Genomic DNA, 7002 nt, shown 5'->3' on the forward strand with positions numbered 1-7002 from the left:
AGAAAAGCATGGTGATCAAGGAGTCTGACCTAAGCACTTCAGGGCATCCCTGATAAAACAGTGGTCCACACCTTCCAAAGCAAGTCAAAACAACTTAAAAGAGAGAAGTAGCTAATGAAAACCTACAACCCAAGATTCATAGGCTCAAAGAGAAACAATTGTATTTATATAATTTAAGCAATTCTGCAAAGATTTTAATACACACTTAAGCATGGTTTACTCGTTTCAAATCGCGATATTCTTTATGCATTTGACCTGATACTCTCAGAAGCTGGTGCCTCCTCGGACCATCTATACCGAGTAGGGCACAAACAGTTCAATACCCACCCAACAAACCACCCGCTTCCGACCTACAGGCTCTCCGCTGTCACTGCTTCCTCAATCAACACAGAGGTTTCAGCTCGGCGGGGGCCGGGGTGGAAGACGTCACAGCTAGAACACAGCCCCTACCCGGCCTCGAGGAGCTCGCGGGCCCCCGGGAGGGGCGGGCTGGCCCCCGAATAACGGTGCCCGGCGTTCCTGGCCTTCGAAAACGACCAACCAACCCTTTACCCTGACGACCTCGGCATTTAATCTACATGGTGGCCCTACAGCGATGCGGGCCCAGCCCGAGCAGACACCCCGGCGGACTGCGCGGCACGCTGCGCCCTGCGCCCTGCGCCCAATCCTGCGCCCAACCCTGCGCCCGCCGCCGCCAGGGCCGGGCCGCCAAGGGGCCGGACAGAGCAGCGCGACCGCCGCTTTCCGTTGCGCGCGCGCGCCTCAGCCAATCGCGTGCTCGCCCGCCCCCCGCGGCCGCGGCGAGGCTGGCTCTGGGAAGAGGAAGAAGAACATTCGCCCTCCTCCTACCAGCGCGCGGGCGGCGGCGGCGGCGGCGGCACCGGGGTCACGAACTCTGACCTTTCACTGACAAAAACAATAACAAACCCCTCCTTCCCCGCGACCCCGGCGGCGCCTCCGGGCCCGCCCTCGCCGCCCCGCTCCCCCCTGGGCGTCTCGTCTCTCGCCCGCTGACCTGCGAGCCCGCGGCCCGGGGCTCCCGCCATCCACCGACGCCGGGAAGCCGGCCTCCCCGCGCCCTGCCCTCCGCGCCGGGGGCCGCCCGCCGCAGACACGGGACCTGCTTCGAGGTCGCTTTGGCGCCAAATCCTGAGGTAAAATTGAAAAAAGGCCGGGGCGGGCTCGGGCCGGCGGCGGAGGGGGCGGTCCTGGCGCGCGGACATGGAGGCGCCGCGACGGCGGCTGAACCCGACCCTTTTACCTTTGCCACGGGGCGGCGGCGCCGGCGCCAACCGCTTTGCATAGTGGGCCGGGCCGCTCCCCTCCCCTCCCCTCCCCGCCCGCGGCCGGCGAAGCAAGCGGGCTACCCCTGACCGGCCCGGCCGGCACGAGGGTGGGGGCGGAAGGGGACGGCCGCGGCCCCGCCTCACAGTTGGCCCTCCGCCAACGCCGCCATTTTGTTCTCGGCGGAGATGGCTCCTGCTGGGCCAGGTTCCCCTCCTCCTCCTTTATCGCCTCCTCCTTTCTGCAGTCCCTCCTTCCCTCGCTCCCCGGCTCCTCTACCCTCCGCTTCCCGCCCGCAGTTGGCGACCGCCGCGGCCCAACCGCCGTTTTTTCCTGAACGGGAGGGTGGAGGAAAGGGAGGAAGGCGGGTGCAGGGCTCGAGCTTGTGAGCGACAGCTGGGCGGGCCAGTTGGCGCCCAGATAGGAGGGCCGGGGCCCCGCGGCGCCGCCCCCCGAGGCTTTACTGACTGGTTCTGTCGGTAGGGGGCGGACCCCGCGCGTCGCGGGAGCCCTGGCGGGGTGGGAGCAGAAGCCGGGGCGCGACGTGGGGCCAGGGTGCCGGGGGCGGGGCGGGGGCGCGGCCGGGTGAGCGTGGGGCGCGCGGCTAGGGCCCGGGCGCGTCCTCCGCGTGGAACGCGTCCAGAATGAGTGCTGTGGGACAATAGTAATAAAGGTGATGAAGCATCCTGAACCCAGGGCGCTGGCTCGTGGGAAGGGCTTTTTGGAATCTGGACACCTTAGGGCTCCTGCCCGTATATTCCCCTTGAGGCTCAATTTCATCGACTGTGAAATGGAAGGATGGGCGTTCTTGTCAGGCCGGACCTCCCTTCTCAGATCGTTTGAGGGGCTCAACTCAGAAAATGGAGTCCAGGCTACTTTCCGAACCTCAGAGTAACGGAAAAATGGTGTTGTTGTTGAAAATGGAGTGTGGAGCCACCCGGAGTGGAAAGCCTAAGGGTATCGAGGGCTTGAGAGAACAGAGGGGAATCTGGAGTGTTCTCTTACCATTCGTTGATTACATACGTATTTGCTTAGTCTGGGGCACTGGGGATACATCTAGAGAACCAGCTAGACCAGGCCCCTGCCCTCCTATAATTGGGGGTAGGGTGAATAGACAGTTAAAGAGGTGATTTCGGAGAGTGGTAAATCCTGTGAAGGAAGTGAAGTGAAACTGGATGTACTGAAGGCCCGACGCAACTGCGATTGTATGGTCGGGGAAGGCCTCCGTGAGGACGTGATGTTTGAATGGAGGCACCCAAGGAAGGAATAGCGTGAGAGAGAAAACAGCAAATGCAAAACCCCAGGAGGGAAGGCGTTTGGTGTGAGTGATGCTGGAGAACTAGTTCGTTGTCCCGTCCATTATTCCCCTCTACCTCCAGGCTGAGGTCTGTGAAATATGACAAAGGTAGTGAAGAATAAATCTCTAATTTAATAATCAATGAGAGAGTCAAGGAAAATATAGCCATGAAATGAATAGCTGTTGAATACATGACTTGGTGGAAAGCCTCGGGAAATCACTTTACTTCCAGATTCAAATCCTTTGTCATTCCCTTGTGTTCGTCCTCAATTCCTCAAATATTTGCTGAGCCCCCCTATTACCCAGGCGCTAGTTGAGTAAGAGATTGGTGGGTGTCAAGTATGTGAATATGGTTCCAAAAACCTGAGTTCTGTTCTCTCCCTCTTTCCCTAATATAGCTACATACATACACATACAAAATGTTGTAGGCAGAAGCTAAATAGTGTTGTGGTTAACAGTGCCAATATTTACTAGCCCTGTGACTTTGAGTAAGTTACTTAACTTTTCTGAGGGTCATTGTCCTCATCTGGACCGTAAATAGAACCTTCCTTTTAGAATTGAGGATTAAATGAGTTTAATGTAAATAAGGAGCTTAGAAAAGTGACGTATAGTAAATGCTCACAATTGGAGCTATTGTTGTCATGAAGCACTAGCTGTCTGGTAAAGACATTGGACTGGTTAAGTGATGCAAACAATGAGATTTTTAGGCAGTGTGGTGTAGGGGCAAAACACTGCATTAGGACACTGGGGTAACTAGTTTTGGCTCTTCTGCTTTCAGCTAGTCACTTGGTATCCAGACCAAAAGTTTATTTAGAAAACAAAGTAGTGTAACTAATACTATTAACAAAAGTGTGGGGTGCTTTACAATTTACAGAATTCTCTTACAGGCATTATAGTGTTAAAGCCCTAGCATTATAGTGTTAAAGCCCTAGCAAGATATAATGGTAGAGGTCCTTTGCCTGCTTTCTATTTTAAAACCTTTCTAAGACTTCACATCATTTTCTTATCCATGTATCCCTAGCTCCCTGTGCACAAAACACACTGGCCTGCCTTCAGTTTTCTTGAAAGTGTGGCTTACCTTTACCCCAGGCCCTTTCAGATGATGTTCCCTCAGCCTGAAATCCTCATTTGCGCCCTGCCTCCCCGCCCCCCATACACCTTAGTCCTGCAGATGTCAGCTTAAGCATCGCTTCCTCAGGGAATCCCTTTCTGATGCCCAGTGCCAGTCTAGATCAGATTCTTTTACTTTACATTGTGTTCTTTTCCTTTTTAACATTTATCTCATTTCATAGTTACACTCCACAATGTGGTTGATTGATACCTGTTCCCCTTACCTTATGAGAGCAGGAATCATTTTGGGCACCGTTGTATTTCCAGCACTTAGCAGAGTGCCTGGCACTACTTGTTGAGTGACTGAATTGTTTATAACTTATGATATCACTGCTAACTAAGTTGCTGCTCATCGATGGTGCCTTTTTATGTGGGCTTATTAGCAGTGCCAGCAATAAAATAAATATCTGTTATGGTATTTGGATGAATTCAGGAAGTGGTTCCTCACAGATACGGCGCTGCCTGCAGACTTGAATATGGGTAAGATAACCCACATAAATCCTTTCTTACACACTTAATGTGTTGATTTATGGGGAGTCTTTTTGAGACAAGAAATAGATAGTTTAATAATTAGTTGTATTACAAGGTAAATTACATGAAAGTTAATGAGTTCGCATGGAACTCATTAATAAACAGCCAAATGTAATTATGCCATTTACTTTAACTGAAGAATCAAAGCACCAGTGTGATTTTCTTGAAATAAAAAATGCTGGTCTTATTCTATCACAGGGGATCAAAGAACAGAGAAGAAGACTTAATGGCTTTGCGGAGAGTTGGGAGTTCAGCCTCTGTAGCCATTAATTTAAAATAGTTATCTTTCCAAAGATAAATTGATTCATGTAAAGGAATTATTGAAAATCACCTTGTATTTGCTTTACCAAGTTTAAAAGCACATTTTGCCAGGTATATATCAAGCTTCTGCTTAAAAGCGTGGTAAATAGAAAATTTTTGTTGACATATAATACAGATTTTACAAATAAAGTGTTGTGGTATTTTTAAAACAACAGCCACCCTTTTATTTATTTATTTTTGGATGTTTCTTTTCTATCCTGTTCAAGGATTTTTTGGTATCACTTGTTCAATCCAACACTTTTGATTCCTTGAACTACCTAATTCAGGGTAACCAAAGAACTGATAGTTTAATGAAAAAGCTAAATATATATATATATTTATATGTATGTGTATATTATCTTATAACATTAAATTACTTATTTATTGCTTTCAACAGTTGTATTTACGGTGACCTTGAAGTTTTGTTTTCATGAACATGCCTTTACAGAAAGAAGAAAAACCCTATGTGTAATAACGTCACTTCATGAGGACTTCTGGGAAGTTTTAGCATCTGTCTCCAAGGAGTCAAGTGACAGTGCATCGCCTGTCTCTGGAACCTTGAGTGGGTAGCCTCTCTGAGGCTTATACATTCCCCATTTGTAAAATGGGGAGGCGGGGAGCCAACATTGAGATTTGGGTCAGAAACAGGAACCACTTGTTATCCAGATGGCATAGAGAGCAAGGCAGGTGGGCCTGTGTGGATCAGCCCACCTTCAACGTTGGCCCTGAACACTGGCCTCATGTGTCTAGCTGCCTGACTGTCTCCACATATTAAGGGCTTTCGTTTGGGATTTTTATCCTTAAGTCTGCTTACCTATGTGCCATATGCTCCTCTAGTCCCAAAGCACCTCCTAGAGCAGATACTAGTCCCCCTTAATCAATACTGCGTAGGGAGAATTTGGGAAGGAGTCCGTCTTAAGGCTCATCAAGTCTAGCCTCACACCTGATGCAAAACTCACCTGTCAGAGGTTAGTTTATCTATTTTCACTTTATTGCTGGTTATGAGGAGCTTAGATGTAGACTTTTTCCCCTCCATGTATGATTATCATCTTTAATCTAATCTGTCACACGTTGTAAAAGATATGCTCTTACCTGTTGGAGTTTCACTTGCCTCAACCTAATAGCCTGGGGGCTGAGATTCTTTTCGTGACTCTGTCCCATCCTGCCATTCCTTCCCCATATCCCTTGTCACGTACTGCTGCTACTTGCTTCCCATCCTTTCTTCAGGTGCCCTGAGTGCTAGAGCATTAAGTAGTAGGGGCTCTGTACAAAAAGGCAAGACTCCCTGGGAACAGTCAACTAGCATAGCTCACAGTGATGGTGGGGGGAGTGGTTAGAAGACACAAAAGTCCAGATCAGGGCATTGGCATAGGGCACTGTTAGGGGGACAGAAAGAGCAGATTCATACCCCAGCATCTGGGAGTCTTGGAGCAGAGGGATGGGAAGGGAATTGTTCAGGATGGGAAAGGAATAGGCTAGCTCAGATGCTCATCTATCTTTCTGATTACCCCTGGGCTCCAGGTAGCCTATAATCATGAAAGCCAGACTCAGGGACAGAGTGTGATACCTCTTCCACTCTAATAAGAGGCCTGAAGTCCATAATAGGAGATGAAACCTTTCATTCCAAAATTATCAACAGTAACCCTGATGATTCTAATCCCTGGAAGTGTTAACATATTGATGGGGGGAATTTCTGCCAACGATAGAAGAGCATATCATTCCCTCTTTGGATTAGTGGGAGGTATGAGAGAAGGTGTTGGGGCCTGGAAAATGAAGTGAATGCTATTCAAAGAGTGGGTAGAGAAATGAGAGGCTGGCAGGGCCAGACACAAACTTGAAGACTTTATGGTTTTACTAGGAGCCACCTTACTTTCTTTTATTGTTCATGTTTGAATAGAAGCTATGCCAAAAAAAAAGGAAAGTTTCTTACCTGGCTGCCCACACATGTACCTCCAATAAAAACTCCAATAACTGCCTACCTCTATGTGGCAGGCAGGTCTCCACTGAGAAAGATAGACAGCTGAGATTGGATGGTTCTTAAGAAGTTAAACAATGCCAGCAGGCTTCAGGATGCATTTCCCCTGGTGGTATTTATTGTACAGTGAATCTGATTATGTATTATTTGTAGAACATTTCAGAAATGTCATTTGTACTGCCTTCATTCTCTTTCTCTCCACTCCTCCATTGCTTCTGCAATAATGCTTCCTTCTACTAGGTTGATGAGGTGAATAAGCCTGGAATTACTGAAAAATCACCTTTTACCAAGATTAAAAGCACGTATCTCAAAGTGCATGTCAGCCTTTGGCTGAAAAGAGTGGTAATTAGAATACGTTTGATGACATAATTAATACAGTACAGATTTTTTTAAAGAAATTTTAAATTTATAATATACGTCTCTTTTCTGAAGAGATAAAAGATAGTCAATTTATATATATATATATATATATATATATATATATTTTTTTTTTTTTTTTTTTTTT

General features: G+C 48.2%; 1 protein-coding gene across 11 annotated transcripts in view; it reads left to right on the plus strand.

The window, feature by feature from the left end:
• The first annotated feature begins 780 nt into the window (after window positions 1-780).
• The window catches only part of NR2C2 (nuclear receptor subfamily 2 group C member 2), a 79713-nt gene continuing 73491 nt past the window's right edge, over window positions 781-7002 (plus strand). For 10 of the 11 annotated variants that reach the window (XR_008615847.1, XR_008615849.1, XR_008615848.1 and 7 more), the window contains exon 1: window positions 781-1154. The gene's annotated coding sequence lies outside the window, so the exon portion shown is untranslated. Of the gene's footprint in view, window positions 1155-5059; window positions 5085-7002 lie in introns of those variants that run through there. The other variant, XR_008615856.1, reaches the window with a different exon arrangement.

This window comes from Physeter macrocephalus, chromosome 18 (genome assembly GCF_002837175.3).
Source record: "Physeter macrocephalus isolate SW-GA chromosome 18, ASM283717v5, whole genome shotgun sequence".
In the NCBI taxonomy this organism is placed as follows: domain Eukaryota; kingdom Metazoa; phylum Chordata; class Mammalia; order Artiodactyla; family Physeteridae; genus Physeter; species Physeter macrocephalus.